This window comes from Sciurus vulgaris (assembly GCF_902686455.1).
Source record: "Sciurus vulgaris genome assembly, chromosome: 10".
Taxonomy (NCBI): Eukaryota; Metazoa; Chordata; class Mammalia; order Rodentia; family Sciuridae; genus Sciurus; species Sciurus vulgaris.
In genome coordinates this window covers 45544289-45565242 of record NC_136470.1, presented here as the reverse complement: position 1 = coordinate 45565242, position 20954 = coordinate 45544289, and the positions used below count along the sequence as shown (strand labels likewise).

The 20954-nt window shown below is 34.8% G+C and overlaps 1 pseudogene across 1 annotated transcript; it reads right to left on the bottom strand.

The window, feature by feature from the left end:
• Positions 1-19149: 19149 nt before the first annotated feature.
• LOC306637830 (histone RNA hairpin-binding protein-like) lies at positions 19150-20746 on the bottom strand (annotated as a pseudogene). The gene has a single exon. The product of its transcript is annotated as a histone RNA hairpin-binding protein-like (transcript).
• Between the last annotated feature and the right edge of the window lie 208 nt (positions 20747-20954).

The window sequence follows — 20954 nt, the reverse complement described above, 5'->3', positions numbered from 1 at the left end:
AAGCCTGCCCTACAGAACATTCTCAGCAAAATTTCATGAGGCGGAAGTGAAAAGCAACAATACAAATCAGCAAAGGGAGAAACTACCCTAAAGGAAAAGCCAATCAAAGGACAAACCAAGTCAAGTTAAAAACCAAAAATAAGCCAAAATGACCAGGAATACAAATCATATCACAATAATAACCCTGAATGTCAATGGCCTAAACTCAATAATCAAAAGACATAGATAGATTGGATTAAAAAGAAGGATCCAATAACATGCTGCCTTCAAGAGATTCATCTCATAGAAAAAGACATCCATAGACTAAAGGTGAAAGGATGGGGAAAAACATACCATGCACATAGAACCAGTAAAATAGCCGGAGTCTCCATCCTCATATCAGATAAAGTGGCCTTCAAACCTAAGTCAGTCAGAAGGGATAAAGGAGGACATTTCATACTACTTAAGGGAAGCAAAAAACAGCAAGTTATAACAATTTAAAATATTTATGCCCCAAACAATGGAGCATCTATGTATATCAGACAAACTGTTCTTAATTTTAAGACTCAAATAGACCAAAATACATTAATAGTGGGGGACTTTAACACACCACTCTCACCACTGGATAGATCCTCCAAATGAAAACTGAACAAAGAAACTATAGAACTAAATAATACAATCAATGATATAGACTTAATGGATATTTACAGAGTATTTCATCCATCATCAAGCGAATATACTTTCTTCTCAGCAGTTCATGGATCCTTCTCCAAAATAGACCATATGCTATGCCACAAAAAGTCATTAGTAAATACAAAAATATAGGGATCCTACCCTGTATCCTATCAGACCATAATGGAATGCAATTAGAAATGAATAATAAAATAACAAACAAAAACTACTCATATACCTGGAGACTAAATAATATTCTGTTGAATGATGCAATGATAACAGAAGACATCAGGGAAGAAATTAAAAAAAATTCTTAGAGGTAAATGAGGACAATGACACAACATATCAAAATCTCTGGGACACTATGAAAGCAGTACTAAGAGAAAAGTTCATTGCATTGAGCTCATACATTAAAAAAATAAAAAGTCAACAACTAAATGACCTAACATTATAGCTCAAAGCCCTAGAAAAAGAATAGATCAACACCAAAAATAGTAGAAGACAGGAAATAATTAAAATCAGAGCTGAAATCAATGAAATTGAAATAAGAGAAACAATTTTAAAAATTGATTAAACAAAAAGTTGTTCTTTGAAAAAGTTAACAAAATTGATAAACCCTAGCCACACTAATGAAGAGAAGAGAGAAAACTCAAATTACTAGAATTCGTGATGAAAAAGGAAAGGTCACAACAGACACCATTGAAATACATACCATAATAATAAGCTACTTTGAAAATCTATACTCCAACAAAATAGAAAATATCGAAGACATTGACAAATTTTTAGAGACATAGGATCCTCCCAACTGAATCAGGAAGAGGTACACAATCTAAACAGATCGATTTTAAGCACTGAAGTAGAAGAAGCCATCAAAAGCTTACCAACCAAGAAAAGCCCAGAACCAGATGGATTCTCATCTGAATTCTAAAAAAAACTTTAAGGAACTGATACCAATAATCCTCAAAGTATTCCAGGAAATAGAAGAGGAGGGAACCCTTCCAAATTCATTCTATGAGGCTAGTATCACTCTGATACCAAAACCAGACAAAGACACATCAAGGAAAGAAAACTTTAGACCAAAATCTCTGATGAACATAGATGCAAAAATCCTTAAGAAAATACTAGAAAATCGCATACAAAAACATATTAAAAAGATAGTGCACCATAATTGAGTGGGGTCTATCCCAAGATTGGCTCAACATCCAGAAATTAATAAATATAATTTATCACATCAATAGGCTTAAAGTTAAGAATCACATGATTATTTCAATAGATGTTGAGAAAGTGTTTGATAAAACACAGCACCCCTTCATGCTTAAAACACTAGAAAAAATAGGAAAAGTAGGAACATACCTCAACGTTGTAAAGACTATTTATTCTAAGCCCACAGCTAACATCACTTTTAATGGAGAAAAACTGAAAGCATTCCTCCTAAAAACTGGAACAAGACAGGGATGCCCTCTTTCACCACTTCTATTGAACATAGTCCTTGAAACAATTGCCAGAGCAATTAGACAGTCCAAAGAAATTAAAGGGCTACAAATAGGAAAAGAACAAAAGCTGTCACTATTTGCTGATGACATGATCCTATATTTAGAAGATCCAAAAAATCCACTATAAAACTTCTAGAATTAATGAATGAATTCAGCAAAGTAGCAGGATATAAAATCAATATGCATACATCTAATGCATTTCTATTCATAAGTGATGAATCCTCTGAAAGAGAAATTAGGAAAACCACTCCACAGTAGCCTTAAAAAATATACTTGGGAATTAATCTAACAAAAGAGGTGAAAGACCTCTACAATGAAAACTACAGAACATTAAAGAAAAAAATTGAAGAAAACCTTCAAAGATGGAAAGATCTCCCATGTTCTTGGATAGGCAGAATTAACATTGTCAAAATGGCCATTCTATCAAAGGCACTATACAGATTCGATGCAATTCCAATTAAAATCCCAATGACATTCTTCATAGAAATAGAGAAAGCAATCATGAACTTCATCTGGAAGAACAAGAGACCTTGAATAGCCAAAACAATCCTGAGTAGAAAAAGTGAAACAGGAGGTATCACAATACCAGATATTAAACTATACTACACAACAATAGTAACAAAAACAGCATGGTATTGGCACCAAAATGGACAGGCAGGCCAATGGTACAGAATAGAAGACATAGAGACAAAACCACATTAATACAGTTACCTCATACTAGACAAAGGAGCCAAAAACATACAATGGAGAAAAGATAGCTTGTTCAACAAATGGTGCTGGCAAAACTGGAAATCCATATGCAGTAAAATGAAATTAAACTTCTACCTCACCCTGCACAAATCTCAACTCAAATTGAATCAAAGGCATAGGAATTACACCAGAGACCCTGCACTAAATAGAAGACAAAGTAGGCCCAAATCTTCATCATGTTGGTTTAGGATCAGACTTCCTTAACAAGACTCCCAAAGCACAAGAAATCAAAGCAAGAATCAATAAATGGGATGGACTCAAACTAAGAAGCTTTTTTCTCAGCAAAGGATACAATCAAGAACGTGAAGAGAGAGCCTACAGAGTGGGAGAAAATCTTCTCCACATGCACTTCAGGTAGAGCACTTATCTCTAAAATTTATAAAGAATTTACAAAACTTTACACCAAAATACAAAGAACCCAATCAATAAATGGGCCAAGGAACTGGACAGACACTTTACAGAAGAAGACATACAGACAATTAATATATAAAAAAGTGTTCAACATCTCTAGTAATTAGAGAAATGCAAATTAAAACAACTCTAATATTTCATCTTACTCCAATTGGAATGGCTATTATCAAGAACACAAACAATAATAGATGTTGGCATGAATGTGGGGAAAAAGGCACACTTTTACATTGCTGGTAGAGTTGCAAATTGGTGCAGCCACTCTGGAAAGCAGTGTGCAGATTCCTCAGAAAACTTGGAATGGACCCACCTGTTGACCCAACTATCCAACTCCTCGATTTATACCCAAAGGGCTTAAAATTAGCATAATACAGTAACACAGCCACATCAATGTTTATAGCAGCTCAGTTCACAATAGCTAGATTGTGGAACCAACCTAGATGCCCTTCAACAGATGAATGGATAAAGAAACTTCAGTATATATACACAATGGAATATTACTCAGCCATAAAGAAGAATAATATTATGGCATTTGCAAATAAATGAATGGAATTGGAGAATATCATGCTAAGTGAAATAAGCCAATCCCAAAAAACCAAAGGCCGAATGTTTTCCCTGATAAGTGGAGAATTATATATAATGGGGGTGAAGGGGTGGGGAGTGAGAGAAGAATGGGGGACCTTTAGATTATGTAGAAGGAAATGTGAGGGAGGGGGTCTAAAAAATGGTGGTATGAGACAGACATCATTACATATGTACATATATGATTACATGAATGGTATGAATCTACATCGTGTATAATCATAGAAACAAAATGATGTACCTCATTTGTGTACAATGAAAATGCAGTCTGTAAAAAATTAAAAGATAAAAAAAAAGAAACATTAGAAAAAATCATAAGAAGTGCGTCTTAGAGTAACATGTCTGATTTTCTGGCCTCTAGTTCTTTGTTACTTCCACCAGAACAGGCAAGTTTGTTGCTTGTGAATTTTTTTCCCTCTTCAGTGCCTGTGTGAAGCATTTGTGTGCTTGTGTCTTGCTTTCTCCTTTTATCTTTTATCCACATTACTTTTCTTGTCTACAACTTAATATCATATTCTCCAAAAAGAAAATGCCGGGTAGTCTAGCAGTTCTTGGGCCAATGCATTCTGACTAAAAGATATAAAAGAAAAGAAAATCACTTCTGTAATCATCTGTAGATGGTAGAGATGATGATCCTTATGTCCATGTGTGATAGTTATAATTATAACTCATCTTTTCTGGGTTTTGGTGCTACACACCTGTGTCTGAATATGTTAACTAGTATTCCACTTCATTTAGGAAGATGTAAATCTGTGCTAATGGGAAAAACTTAACTATAGGTGATTGACATTATTTACATACAAAAAATCTGTTTTAGAAACGAAGGGATATCAATGAATTTGACCATTTTTTTCAACCTCATTTACTTACTCATGATGCCTAAACTTCATTACATTTTATAGACATACAATAAATCATTATTTATTCCCTTTCTTACTATTTATTTAACTGTGCTTTCTGATTTTACTTTGTTTATTTACATGACTGTACCAGTAATCAATGTTAGTTCTCAAAACTAATAGCATCATGTCTCATTGCAAGAGGTTTTTTATTCCAGGGTAACTTTAAATAATATCTTTCTCCATAACTTGGTTCATCCAAATGAGTTACACTATGATGGAGGTAGTCAATTATCTTTCCAGAAATTTAAACACATTTCTCGTAGATTATATAAAAAGTCTCCTGAGTCTATCATGAAAACCTAAGTATTTCATATACTTCAAAATGAATAGTCATGTTTGGTACCCATCTATGTAACACTGAAACCAGCTATCTAGATTTGACTACATTTAGAGTAACCAAAAAACCTATGGCCCTGTCACTTTTATATTATTTCTATATACAAATACTGAGATATATTTTTGCATAAAAATCAAGCTGAGAGAAGACTTAATGGTAATATGGTTGGTTGTACTGCTTCCAATCACTTTCTAAATTCAATACCTATATAACAAGGTAGATATAGAATTTCTCCATAATCTATGTCACCAATGGTGATCAAGGCACTGAAAGTACCCTAGTGATTACCAAATGCAAGAATGCTCTCAATATATCCTAGAAAGAACGTTTGAGATGCTATTTTTTTGAAAAAGTTTTAGGAATAGAGAACTTTCTCAGTGCGGTCTCTTCCACTGTTCTAGTTGTTTCAGACCTCATAATACTTAAATGGCTATGAAGCTCAATTATTTCATAATCTCTTAAACTTTAAAAATATTTGGCATGTTAATGCATGTCCACACTCAGTTACAAATAAACTTTGTTAAGAAATTACTCAGATGTGAGCAAGAGAGTTAATAAAAATAAAGTTTCCATTACCATACAAGTTTGGGAAGCACATATACTTTTATTAATGTATCTGACACCCAATAATTCATAAGGCACATTAGCATATAACAGATTTTGAGAATTCCTATGGATTTGAAGACTAGGTTCATTTAACCCATGATTCCAAAATGCTGCTGACAAAAAAAAAAAAAAAAAAAGAAAGAAAGAAAGAATAACTATGAACAGTTGGTGGCAGAAGTATTCATTACTTTAAACATCAAAGCTTACATGGTTACTGGATCTGTCCTCTCCATGCACCAGTATTTTGAATTCAACTGTTAGTTCTAATTGACTCACTCAGAAATCTTCTAAACAGACCATGTGAAGAAATTATTTAAATTGGAAATTTATATATCAAAAGTGAATCTACATCACATACAACCATAGAAACAAAAAGTTGTATCTCATTTGTATACAATGAATGAAAATGCAGTCTATAAAAATAAAAAATAAAAAATAAATTAATTAGTTAAAAAAATAAACTACAAATTAGTGAAAAATTCAGTAAAGTTCCTGGGATAGTTCAACTGTTCAATAAACATATACCTTAAAAAAAAAAAAAAAGGAATTGAGAATGGTAATTCAAAATAGGTGGAGAACAATATATAATTTTCTATTTTGTTACTAGGACATTTGGATAAGATACCAAGAATGCAACTAAATTAAAAATAACCCTCAGTAAGGAGTTAATGAAATCCATAGCTAGATATAAGTAAGTGAATTATTTTTGTTACATCCAGTCTATTTTCATTGCTTTCATAATCTCTAGGCTATTTGGCTAGCAATGTGCAAGCAAGTATCCAACACATCCTTTGCTGTCACTTTTGATTTCCTTAAAATTCCACTTAGATGAAAATATACCTCATTTTTGTTAGATGCAGTAATCTGTGTTTTATCAAAGCATTCACTATGTATTCTCTATACATTTACTTTTGTGACGTCCCTATTAGTTTGTCCTCATTGGCTTGTATTTTTTTTTTTACCTAAATAGTTGTAGGATTTTTGTTTTCCATATACTTAGTAATAATTTAGTGGAAAATATCATAATGTGATATTTTTCAACAATTTTGCCTCTTCACAAACAAGTTATTATTCTTTTTGTTTATATATAGTGTATGATAAATTGCATTTTAAATTTAAGTATGAAATTCCTTATAATACAGGCAAATATGTCCATCATTTTTCTTACTAATAAAAATTTTAAACATACTTTAGCCCTTATGTTACTGTTTCATGAATACATCTGCTTTTCTACCCAACCAGAAATGACTAAGTTCATAGATTTGGTACTTCCATTTCAAATCGTTTTCTTTGTAACTTTTTATAATGCATGGATTTACTGAGCATTATGCAAAATTGCATATTTTATACAAACATAACATACAAATGTATTTTTCTTCAATTTGCCATAAGCATAATATATTTGTGAGTTTTATTTACACATTATAACTCTAGTTCATTGACTTTTATTACTATATAGTATTAAGTTGTGTGCATATGCTAACATGTATTTAATTATATTCCTCTTGATATAGTGTTTTATTAAGTTTTTTACTTAGTTCTTATATTTGTATCTTGCTGGAATATATACTGTTGCTATTTACAAATGATACTGCTCTAATACTGTGGTACGTATCTCCTTGTGAGTTTATTTGTGAGAGTTTTCTTATTTACTGAGTGAAATAGTGAAATTGTAAGATTATAAAGTATGTATTCAAATATACAATGTATGTCAATTTGCAACATTATTGTTAAATTATTCTCTATGCAATTGTATTTGATACTTCAAATCTAATTTCTGTATTTATCTGAGGGAAAGGGTTCTTAGGAGACCTAATTCACTTCTTCCTTACTTGGGCATACACAAAGAATGAACAACCCTAACTGGAATAATGTAAAATGCCAATGATTTCAATCAGAAATCTTTAAAAAGAATTTCATGGTATGTTTTAGCTGAAAGTTATAAAGTTCCCCATATATAAGTTGACATTTGCAGAATATGTTTAATCTATATTTTTATTATGAATAATGCAAACATTTATGAGTTTATGCATGAGGGATGGTCAAGTCATTATTCATGTAGTTGAGGAAGGATAAAACAATGAAGTCTCAAAACAAAAATGGCTCTTTTTGAGGAAATTTTTAAAAATACATAAGTAAAAACTGACCTGTTAATTCAAAATCAAAACACAACCTAATAAGGGAGCAAGATAACATTTTGAAAGCTGTGTCCTGCAGTTTCAGATTCCTTTGTAAGAAATTCCATCTGTACCTGGAGTTTGCCTGTGTTGCATTCTTAGTCCTGAGTTAGGTAAAATCCACCATTTGTGTTAGTCTGTTTTTACTATTCAGTCTTTGATGTTAACACAAAATCTATTTCTGTATTTTTATTATTTCTTCTATTTTCTGCTCAAGGTGGCTTACTCTTTCTGGTGTGTTATGGAATGTTTATTGTGAAATCAGACTTGGGTAAAATTCATGTGTAAGAAACTACATATCCATAATGTAGAACTGTAAAAAACCAAAACTTAAAATAATATATAGGCCTAGGTATATTCCCTTAGTAATTTTCCAAATATTTTAACAAGAAATGATAAAAACACATATGGGCCCGGGGTTGTAGCTCAGTGGTAGAGCACTTGCTTAGCATGTTTGAGGCACTGGGTTTGATCCTCAGCATCACATAAAAATAAATAAATAAAATAAAGGTATTGTGTCCTTCTACAACTAAAAATATTAACAAACATCTGAATCTTACAAACTTTAGGGCAATAAGACATAATAATCATAATAAGCCATAATAAGTCATAGAATAATCTTTTAGGGATTAACTAGCCTTCAAATACATTATGTTTAGGTTCTGATTAACAAATTAAAATCAAGACTCAAATAGATAAAAGGGATAATGCCAACTATGTGGGGATATGGCATTGTAATCATGCTGTTGTTTAGGTGTTGAATGTTCCCCAAAGGTGCCCAGGTTAAAGCCTTGGGCCCCAGGGTGGCACTATTGGGAGGAGACAGACTTTTTAGGATATGGGGCCTTGTGTCAGGACCACAGATGGTGGGATTGTGCCCTCAAAGGATTGGGACCCTTCCCCTTCCTCTTCTTTCAGTTTTTCTCCCTGACTTATGGCTGAGTGGTTTTGCTCTGCCACACACTCCTGCCATGATGTGTTGCCCCTATAAGGCCCAAAGCCATGGGGCCAATTAATCATGAACTGAAGCCTAAAGAACTCTGAGCTAAAATAAACCTTCACTACAAGTTTGATTAGATAAAGCAATTTTGTTATAGTGATGGAAAGCAAAGTAATGCACCCTGCATTTCAAGTTGCATCATGTTCTTGAGCAAAATCTGGAAACTACGAAGTAAAACTTACTGTGTGGACATCTTAGATAGAACTTTACAGTCCCACTCCTGTATTATTTGAAGTAGCTCTAACAAAATACTATAAACTGGAATATCTAAGGATGTTTACTTCCCTTTATTTGTAGTTTCAGCAAGTTAAGAGGCAATCCAGGTACACTTCATTGGAGAAAATTTACTGTTTTCAAACAGACTGTTGTGCAGGAGTTTGAAACAACTAATTGTACACAAGGCATGACATAGCAACTTTAATGAAAACAGCAAAAGAAAAAGAATGAGATGCATAACATAATGCCATCTATATCAGTTCAATATTGTACAAAGCATACTCTGGTATTGAAGATATTTTCTGATGCTGTTCTTAACACTTAAGATGAAACTTACTTGCTCAAAGATGCATTGGTCCTTTCAAATCTATATCATTCAATAGCTGTACCAGGATTTGTCTTTATATTAACTTAGTGGTTAATTTTTTTTTTTTTTTTTTTTTAGAAAAGTGTTAATATACTTTAAGGCTACAGTGGAAAAGAGCATAGGCTTTTTAGTCAGATTTCAAGAACAAGTTTCACACTGCCATTCACAAACTTCATGTGAAAAATGTCATACTTCAATATTCTCAGATGGTTTCATTTTCTGTCAAATGCTGTGAGAAGTTAGCTGCTAAGACTGCACACCTCAATAAATGATAATGCTCTTCATTTATTCAACTTCTCGAGTTGAATGCACTCTAGTAGACTAGTGACCATTATTTTAAAAATTTCTATATTACTGGAGCTAATATTTTGCTATTCCAAGTTACAATGTGACAAAATAAAAATTCACATGAATACCTTAGTGGAGAAAAACCATTAGAAAGAGTTTCTTGTGGCCAATCATAGCCCACCTTTTCAATTTAATTTTTTAATCTAGTGCTAGGAATAAAGTTATCTAAGGTAATTTTAGACCTTTTCTAGAACCTAGATGTCATTCTTCAACATCTGAAAAAATATTTCATTAGTAATATATGTATATATTATATATGAATTTATTTGATATATTTTAGCATGTTAGGTGTAAGCCATTTTATTGAATAAAGATATGGAAAAGAGAAAGAAATAAATTAACTCATGTTTGAACATGACTTTTTAAGTAAATCTCTAAATACCTTCCAAAGAGACTTTATCATTCTCAGTTTTCTTATTGAATATTAGCATATATTGTATTTATTTTATTTTTGGTTAACTTTTATTTAATTTTTAAAAATTTTTATGAGTCTTAGATTTATAAAAAAAAAAACTTGGGCAATGAATACAGAAAATTCCCATAAATTCTCTTCCTCTGTACATAGTTTCCACTGTTATTGCCACCCACCTATATTAGCATAGTACATTTGTTATAATTAATGTACCAATATTGATATATTAATATTATTAGGTAAAGTCAATAGTTTAAGCAGGTTACATTAATTCTTATATAATCATTTTAAATTTACAATCTCAATATTACATTGAGTTGTCATATCTCCTTAAGGCTCCTCTAGGCTATGAAAATTTCTTAGACTTTCCTAGTTATTTATGACAGTTTTGAGGAGTAGTTGCCAGGGATATTAGAAGACAACATTCTGTCAGAATTCATCTTACAGTTTTCTCATGGTTAGACTGGGGATATGACTAACTGGGAGGAAGGATGCAGAAATAAATTGCTGTTCTCATGACATTATTATATCAATGGTACTTTCTGGCAACATGATTTATCACTTTTGATGTTGACCTTGATGACTTGGTTGAAGTCTTCATAAATATATATAAATTAGCATTCAAGGTAAAGTAAACAAAGGCCAAAAAAAAAAAAAAAAAGAGCAGTTTTTTTGAGAATTTTAATTCTATTTTCTCTGTTTATATCTCTTGGATTACTTTTTACTCTTTTGATTTTAATCCACCACCTAGACTAGTCTCTGGGCCATGTGTTTTCAACTTCAATAATGTCACTATTTTGGGTCAGATAATTCTGTGTTGTGGAGGAACACCTTGTACACGGCAGAAATTCATCAACATCCCTGGCCTCTGCCCACTAGATGTTGGTAGTATATCCACTATAATCTGTCTCAGCTGTGACAATCGAAATTGTCTCTAGACATTGCCAAATGTCCCCTGGACAGTGAAATTAACCCAGTTAAATATCATTACTATGAACTATTAGTCTGTTGTTATGGTTGGATGTGGTGTCCCCCAAAATCTCATGTGTGAGACAATGCAAGAATGTTTAGAGGAGAAATGATTGCATTACAAGAGTCTTAACCCAATCAGTGAATTAATCTGTGAGATTAACTGAGTGGTAACTAAAGGCGGGTGGGGTGTGGCTGGAAGAGGTGGGTCACTGGGGGCATGGTTTTGGGCGAGTGGAATCTCTCTCTCTGCTTCCCTACCATCATGTGAGCTGCTTCCCTCTGCCACATTCTTATCTGGAGAACTGAGTAATAAAGTTGACTGTCAAAGGACTGAGACCTATGAAACTGTGAGCCCTCAAACTTTTAATCCTCTCTTTTAGTCACAGAGGCCTAAAAGCAGACTAAAACGTCTGCCTTCTGAATTAGAATCTACTTCTTTCACTTACTCATTTAACATATCTATTTCATTTTCTTATGACCACAGAACTTTAAACATTCTTCTTCTACAGGTGTTTTATTAAATTATTGTAATGCAGAAAGACTACCATTATCCATGTACTCATAGGGGATCCTATGGATCAAGGGATAGATATTTCCTTTGTTGAGTTCATAATATGTAGCTAACAAAAACTGTGAAAGTTTAGTTTAATGTAATCCATCTGTACAGATGCACAAGATCTCTGGTCATATCTATGAGTTATAAAAATCATTCTGTATAAGGAGATAACTGGAAAATCGTATTTTATATTTTTTGTTACTAGACTCATTACCAATCATATTGTACCATGTGACTTTTATTGATGAATATTAATTATACAGAATATTGGGTTTCTTTGCAGCATATTAGCAATGGTCTTGGTATGACTTTTAAGAATATATATTATGTATGAACCTATTTCAAAGTGATACACCAATCTTGTAAGAGGAGAAAAAGAGAATGTTGAACAGAAAGATATTAAATCACCAAAGAGAGATATTACTCTAGCTTACCCTGAAATTACACACTTCTTTTCATTATTCAATAAGATAATAGAAACTATTCTTACTTATCGCTAATCTTTATTGAGGGTAAGATGGCAAGGAAATAAACCCATGAATTTTGACATTTTAAATAAAGATGGAAAACAACTAAATAAATGGAGAGGATCTGAAATAAATTATATTTAGAAATTCTATCCCACAGTTGTTGAACTAGAGAACTGCTCCTAGGTTTCTTTTTTTTTGAAAGGCTGATTGTATCTATGATACCAGGGATAAGGGATGATGAGATGTGTGGTCAATTACATTTATCACTGAGATAATCAGCCTGGCCTGTAACTAAAGCGAATAACCTGATTATAGGGCACTAATGAATTATTATGTGTGTGTGTATGTGTGTATATAGTGTTTCTTATCCACTTTCATATTTAGAACTTTGTCTCATGTCTCAAAAGTATCACACTCAACTTTTGAAAAAGTATTTAAAAAGGGTAACTAAGCTTCCAGACAGCCTTATTAGCAGTATTGTTGTTAAAGAGTATATAAAATATTCTAGCTGTATTCATTAATTTTACATGATTTTATTACTTCTCAAAGAAAGCAATTTTTACCTATATTCAAGTTTTAGATTAAAAAAAAAGCATGAAATGTGTTTTTACTTGAACTTTGAATCAGTGCATACAACTAAAATGATTATAGTCAGGTTGCAAATCTGTCAGTAAATAAAACCAACAAGAACGATGAAATTAGTGACTGTTTGGTTCCAACTAATTTACACTTGTAGGCAGATGACTAGTTACTAGAGTGAGGTATTTTATTTACTCCATTATAAAGTCACTATATTACTATTAGTTGCTAATTTCAACAGGATTTCATATATTACTTTGTTACAAATAAGACCTGCTAGGATCTTACTCTCTTCTGTAAACCTGTGTATTATATTTTTAATCTTTAACCTATTATTTCCTAGACAAATTTTAGAATAAAATGAGCTAAATTGTCACCAAATAATTTTATTATAATTATTAGCATGTATTAATTGCACAAGTTAATGAGTTTCACTGTGAAATTTCCATACATGCATATATCATGCTTAGATCATAAACTCTCCCTTCTTTCCCCTCTTTTAATCTCCCATCTCTCCACTCTCCTTCATTTCCATCCTCTTCTACCCTAATAGACTGACTTAGTCCTTCTTCTACTTTCGATTCATATTTTTTAAACTTTCCACCTGTGAGAAAGCATGTGATACTTGTCTTTCTGTGTCTGACTTATTTCAAACAACATGATGCCACCTATCCATATCCCTGCAAATGACATGATTCTAATTTTCTTTCTGGCTGAATAATACTCCATTGTGGCTATCTATTCTGTTTTATTAATCCACTTATCTGTTGATGGACAGCTAGGCTGTTTCCATATCTTAGGTAATATAGATAATGTCCCAATAAAAATGGGTAGGAAGACATCTCATTTGTATGCTGACTTAATGGGGCCTCTTTATGTGATATTTTTCTAGTCAGCTTTTTATCATTGTGACTAAAATGCATTGTGACATAAACATCTTAAAGGAGGAAAAGTTTATTTTGTTTCATGGTTTCAGGTCTTGGTTGGCTGATTCTATTTCTTTGGGCCTGAGATATAGCAGAACATCAGGATGGAAGGGTGTGGCAGAGGAAAGCTACTCGGCTCACGGCAACCAGGAAGCAGAGAAAGAACAATGCCGCAGCTAGGAACAAAATAAAATCTCCAGTGGCACGACCCAGTGACCTACTTCCTTCACCCATGCCCTGCCTGCCTACAGTTTCATCACTCCCAAAAGCCTCACTTCTGAACCTTGCTACTTTGGGAATCAAGACTTCCACACACAAGCCTGTGGGGGACATTCCAGGTCCAAATCATAACATGTACTAAACACTTTAATGAAGTTTCTCCTTCATGTCCTATTCACCTCCCAAGGGCAATACCTCTCAGTACCATGACACTGGGGAGTAGATTTCAACATATGAATTTTGAGTTATCACAAACATTCAGACCATGGCACATGAGGTGAATAAGTCGATTACACAGGTCAAAATTCTTAAGAGTTTTACTGAACCTCTAGAAAATTGTTTTCCTAGAAAATAAAACTTTATTTTATATAAATTATGTAGTTTTATGCACAATTCTTTAAACTTACTGTGTTTTAATAACTTGAGAGTGAAAATAGAATAAAAAGTACTGGTTATTTCTTCCTGATATCTATTATTTCTTTAATTCTTGTTCCTCTAGATAGAGTGTGTGTGTGTGTGTGTGTGTGTGTGTGTGTGTGTGTGTGTGTGTGTGTTTATGTGTGTGTGTGTGTGTGTGTGTGTGTGTGTTACTAGGAATTGAACCTAGGGGTGCCATAACGTCATCCAGCCCCCTTTTTTATTTTTTATTTTGAGACAAGTTCTGCCTATGTTACTTAGACTGGTCATGAACTTATGATATTCTTGCCTCAGCCTCCAAGTCATGCAATTACAGGCATGTGCCAGTGTACCTTGCTAGATAGGTCATTTTCATTCAACCTTACTATAATTATACTCAGTCCACCAACTTAGTTTTAGTTAACCAAGAGTTGACACAGCACATTTGTGTCAAACTCATGTAGTTATTTTAGCAGACAATATACATGTGATCAATTCATCAAAATATAAATAAATGTTCTGTGCTATTATTTAGAATTTTCTTTTCCCTTTTCCTTTTGGTTTTCTTATAAATATTTAATTTTCTTTAAAAAATTTTTAGAAATACTTTTTTAAAAATAATCATGCAAGAATGGAGGAAGGAGGGACTGTATAGAGGGAAAAGAGGGGTGGGAGGGGAGGCAGGAAGGAAAAAAATAACAGAATGAGTCAAAAACTATTACCCTAGGTAAATGTATGATTACACAAATGGTATGCTTCTACTTCATGTACAAACAGAGAAACAAGATGCATCCCATTTGTTTATAATAAAAGTAAATTCAAAAAAATAAATGAGAAAAAAATAATCACAACATATATAGTTAAATAAAAAACTACAACATATATAACTTAATCTTTAAATTAACCAACATTAGTAAATGAATTAATACAATTGTCTAAAGAATAATGTAATGTAATTTCCAAAAGACAACACAAATATATTTTCATAATGATTTAGAGGTTCATCCTTCCAGATACACTTAAATGACATGGAGCTGGGCATTGAGAATATGAACTCATTTAGAGCTTCAGATTTTAGTACAGCAAATAGTTTAAAGTAATAGTTATGTAGGAGGTGATCTGATATAGTCCAATACCTCTAAATAAGCCTGTGTCTAAAGAACACCAAGTGAAACTTCCTGTTATCCTAGGGTTTCTTCAATGCCTCATTATGATGTCTCTGAGTGTGACAGCATGGCCTTTGTCCTGAGATCACTCAGGTCCCTCTGACTCTGTCATGTCCATGGTGAAGCCAGGTTACCAGTTGGAGTAAGACTTACTTCAGGCCCATGAAGATGGTATAAAGAAATACTGTTTTTTTGGGGGGGCGGGGTGAGGATTGAACTCAGGGCACTCAACCCCTGGACCACTGAGTCATATCCCCAGCTCCATTTTGTATTTTATTTAGAGACAGGCTTTCACTGAGTTTCTTAGCTCCTCGCCTTTGCTGAGGTTGGCTTTGAATTCGTGATCCTCCTGCCTCAGTCTCCTAAACCACTGGGATTATAGGCATGCATAAGACAGACAGTTCTACAATCTCGATTTTATAGGGTCTGGTCACTTGACTCAATGACTACCCCAGGCTAATTTTAAAACATTCTGTCCGCCGCAGCTGCTGGGTCTGTGATAGTACAGGTGGCGTTAAAGATTTCTGAGATGACCTTGAGGTTGTTATTCCCATTGACCTGATGTGTAGTTCCTGGCTGCCTTTTATCAGTCTTAATCTCCTTAGCACACAGTTGCCAGACTGCACAGTTAGGTGCTTTTTCTTTGTTCTTTCCCAGGCCAGGCTGATAATTTTCCAATTTTTTCACCCTGTTTCCCTTTTAATTATAAAATCTGATTTTAGGACATTCTTTCCCTGGTTAAACATACCCAAGCAATAGCCTGAATGTTTTCCTCTGCCAAGTAAATTGGTCCATCATTCTTAAGTTCCACCTTCAACAAAGCTATAGGGCATGGATACATTGAAACCATATTCTGTGCTACTTCATAACAAAGATGAGATCTACTCCAATTTCTAATAAGGCCTTCCTTATTTCCATCTGCAAACTCATCAGTATGATCTTTCCTGTTCACATTCCTATCAGCATTCTTGTCATAATTAACCAATCTCTAAGAAGTCTTAGCTCCTGACTAATCTCCTTATCTTCTAAGCCCTCACTAGAATCACTTTTTTTTTTGTTATGGTACTAATTCATTTCCATAAGATACTGGCATATGTTAATGTGTGGTTTATTTTTATCTTTCTTTAAAATTATTTTTTAATTTTTTTCATACAGACTGCCTTTTGATTCATTGTACATAAATGGGGTACATCTTTTCGTTTCTATGTTGTGCACGATGTAGATTCACACATTCGTGTAATCATACATGTACATAGGGCAGTGATGTGTGCCTCAGCCTACCTTTTTTTCATACCCCCGCTCCCTCCTCCCTCTCATTTCCTGTTATGTAATCCTAAAGTTCCTTCATTCTTTTCTCACCTCCACCCTCCCACTTCCATTATATATCATCATCCACTTGTCAGGGAAAACATTTGGCCTTTGTTTTTTTGGGATTGGCTTTTTCACTTAGCATGATATTCTCTAATTCCATCCATTTATCCGCAAATGCCATAGTATCATTAATCTTTATGGGTGAATAATATTCCATTGTGTATATATACCACAGTTTTCTTTATCCATTCATCAGTTGAAGGGCATTTATGTTGATTTTCCAATCTAGCTATTGTGAATTGAGCTGCTCTAAACATTGATGTGGCTGTGTTCCTGTAGTATGCTAATTTTAAGTCCTTCGGACATAAACTGAGGAGTGGGATAGCTTGGTCAAAATGTGGGTCCATTCCAAGTTTTCTGAGGAATCTGTACACTGCTTTCCAGAGTGGCTGTACCAATTTGCAACTCCACCAGCAATGTAAAAGTGTGCCTTTTCCCCACATCCATGCCAACACCTATTATTATTTGTGTTCTTAATAATAGCTATTCTAATTGGAGTAAGATTTAATATTCTGTTTATTGGTTTCCTACAACCACTCTTCCAACCTCTGTCCATTAAACAGTTCCAAAGCTGCTTCTATCTTTTAAGGTATCTTTATAGAAATAATCCTATTCTCTAATACCAATTTTCATAGTTAATTTTGTGCTGCTATAAACAAAGTATCTGAAGTTGAATACTTTCTTTAAAACCAGATTCATTTAGTTTACAGTTCTTGGAGTACAAGAGTGTGTTGCCCAATATTGGTTTTTCATGAGGGTCTCATGGCAGGTAACATTACATAATGGGAGCACATGTGTGCTCTTATTTGTGTGTGTGTGTGTGTGTGTGTGTGTGTGTGTGTGTGTGTGTGTATGTGTGTGAGAAAGAGACAGAAAGAGACAGACAGACACAGAGACAGAGGTAAGAAGAGGAGAGAGGAGAAGAGAAGAAAAGAACAGAGGAAAGAAGAGGAGATTGAGAAACAGGTCACATGGAAAGATAGGACCAGAGAGTGGAAAGGGGCGAGACTTGTGTTTTCCTAATGACCGACTTTTCTGGAAATTAATCCACTCTTAAGAGTTCCAACCTTAGGAATAGCACTAATCTATTCATGAGAGACTTTTATGACCTAATTACCATCCACTAGACCTGAGCTGTTAAAGGTCCTTCCACCTCAACACTCCTACACTGGGAAGCAAGTTTCTGGCACATGAAACTCTCCAAGAAGTGTATGAGATTTTTTCTCTTATTAATAAAATGAGAACATTTCTGGATAAAAGCCATATGTTCTGTCCTCATTACACTCTTCCTTTTTGAGTGTCTTCGTTATTCTTCACAGCAGGATCTGAAGTCTACTTGCAACAGTGGAACAAAAGCATTGGGAAAAATAAACAGACAAAGGAAACCTGGGTCATTGATGGTGTTGTTAAGTGGCTGAATGAACACATGGAATAGCCTGTTGTAGGGAACATTCCTCAAGCTTATGTGACAGCGGTCGCTGACACCATGGTCTAAGTAAGCCAAACAGTCTGGACAGAGAAACTGAGGTAATGGTAAAGACTTGCCATGGAATGAAGGTCTTTGCAGCTGCTGAGGCTGAGCTAAGAGCTAAGGAGAGGCCGCTTTCTGTCAAGCATCCCAGCAAGCTGTGATGTGAGCTGCCAGCGCTGCCTTGCCTCATGCTGTGTGCTGGAGCTTACCATCCCCCCAGTCCTTTGTCTCAGGTCTGTTGCTGGACAGAATTACTTAGGCATACTTGGTTTGTTTATACTACCTCGATGTATATTTCATCTATAGGCTGATTCTGTTATGCTTTAATAAGTGTGTTAACCTGATTGGATAATGTGTCTATATATGTCCTGTACAATCCTAAGTAAAATTAGATCTGTGCCTTCAGAGCCCGGTTTCTGATGTCGGAGGCATCAACATCCTCACCCTCAGTGAATCCCCGTGTCTGAACACCTATAGCCTGTCTCTAAATTTCTTGCCATGTGACAAACACCACCTCTGCACAACTTGTTGAAATCCCTGTTATTTTTATTCACTTTTATTCCAAAGCATTAACATTTGATACACTTTTTTACAGGAACTATCAAAATTGAAACTATCTTTGTGGGCATTTGGTTACTTTGCTGAAACTGAATAAAAATTTCTACAAAATTCTAAGAAACTGTAATTAATTTCCATGAATTAAGGTCTTTTTTGGGATTTCACTTTTATAACATATTTGTATATGTATGTGTATTACATTTTTAAAGAGTTTTTTCCTTTTTATTTTTGCAACATAATTCCACACAAAAGCAATGAAAATACAAGTTTTAACAAGTTTACAATTGAATAGCATTTGTACACATTATCATTTACAGCGATTTTACACGGTCAATTAACTGTTAAAAAACATTCTTTCTAAATCTTTGTTGCCTTAACTAGTTCATCAGTTAAGATCCTACCTAGTACTATTTACAATTACCAAATTAAGACTTTAACTTACATAAAACCCATTAATTTAACATCTTTGTTCAGAGCTCTGTATAGCAGGGGGAAAAAACTATTCTGACTTATTGATAAAAGGCCCGAAAATACATTTCCACAAAATTATCGGGTGCCTCACACTGAAAATACTTTGCCAGGTACCTTCAAAGAAAACCACCCTAAATTGGTCCTGTGAACACATGGGTAAGCCCACAACCAGCCCATCTTACAAGTGGCAACTGAGAGTCTAAGGAGGCTGGGGGAAACCAGTTCACTGGCACTGGTCCTTCTACTTGGGAATGGTACCATGATGCACCCAAGTTTGCTCAAGACTGCTTCACCATTAATATTCCTTGGATTCAGCGCCATTTACGATTTAAAACATGCAAAACACTCACTATACCCAAAATTAATGTTTCTAAGAAAGTAAGACAAGAACAACAACTTATCCTAAGACCGTGAACTACCGACAGACACCACCCAGCTACCAGTGCACATCGCTGGTCTATATGCTTGGCGGACCCCCAGCTGGCCAGGAGGTGGCACCTGCTTCTCCTGGTGGCCACGAGGTGGCAGTCAGCTCATAGCCGAGAAGTCTTTCAAGGGTTCAGTTAAGCAAGCTTCCAAATCAAATTCGTCCTCCACTTGGCAGTTCACGCGCCTAACTTTGGTGGGTGTGCCAGCACACAAGTCAGTTATCCTGTGAGCTCGTCTGGGACTCAGAGCTGCTTTCTGTGGATTCAGTCTCCATTTCCCCAGGGTCTATAGGGTGTGTTTCTTGCAAATCACACCCTTCCTCAGGTGGAGGATCCCAAAAGTGCAGAGCCAATTTCCAGAGCTTGATCCGCTGATCCCATGACCGCCGGCTATGCTTCTTAAATTTCTTGGGGGTCTTGGGATGAATGCCAGGTTGTCGAAGGTGTCTGGGGACCTCTTTAATATGGCGATTGTAAGCAATAGTGTTCTTTCCGTAGTTGATCTGCTTCTCTCTTCGCATCAGGACACTCTGATCTGTCTGCACATCAGCGGGCACTGTAGACACTCTTTTGAATCAGAACTTCCTGATGATGATTTCCACTCTCTTCCAAAGTCATTGATAAGGGGTTTTCTTTTGTATCTTGCAATTTCTCTGTTAACTCTGGTCCTCATTTTATCTTCTTCAACTGCCTTGGCCCAGTCTGAACACCGAGAACCGGGCTTAGGGCCTTCAGGTGTGGTGAAGCTCTCGGGTCTGGGTCTTGGGCGGGGTGCTGGCCCTCCTCCTCGTCCCCGGGCTTCCAGCGCCTGTCGTCCGCTCTGTGCTTCGGCCGGAGGCTCCATCTCGGTAGGGGCTGACGCCTAGGTCGCCGCTGCTTCCATAAGCAGGCGGGCTTCGCGGCCCGCAGGCCATGGGGCAGGGAGCGTGCACGGGCTGTGCCTGTGTTACATTTTCATGTAATTCATATTAAGTATATGTATGCATATGTGTATGCATAGTATTACATGTACATTTAATACATAGGTGACTATTATATAGATGATAGAAAGTTACTATTAAAATATTATCAGTATAAATTATATCCATTGAAAACACTTTTTTTCTTACTAGTTTTTTATGC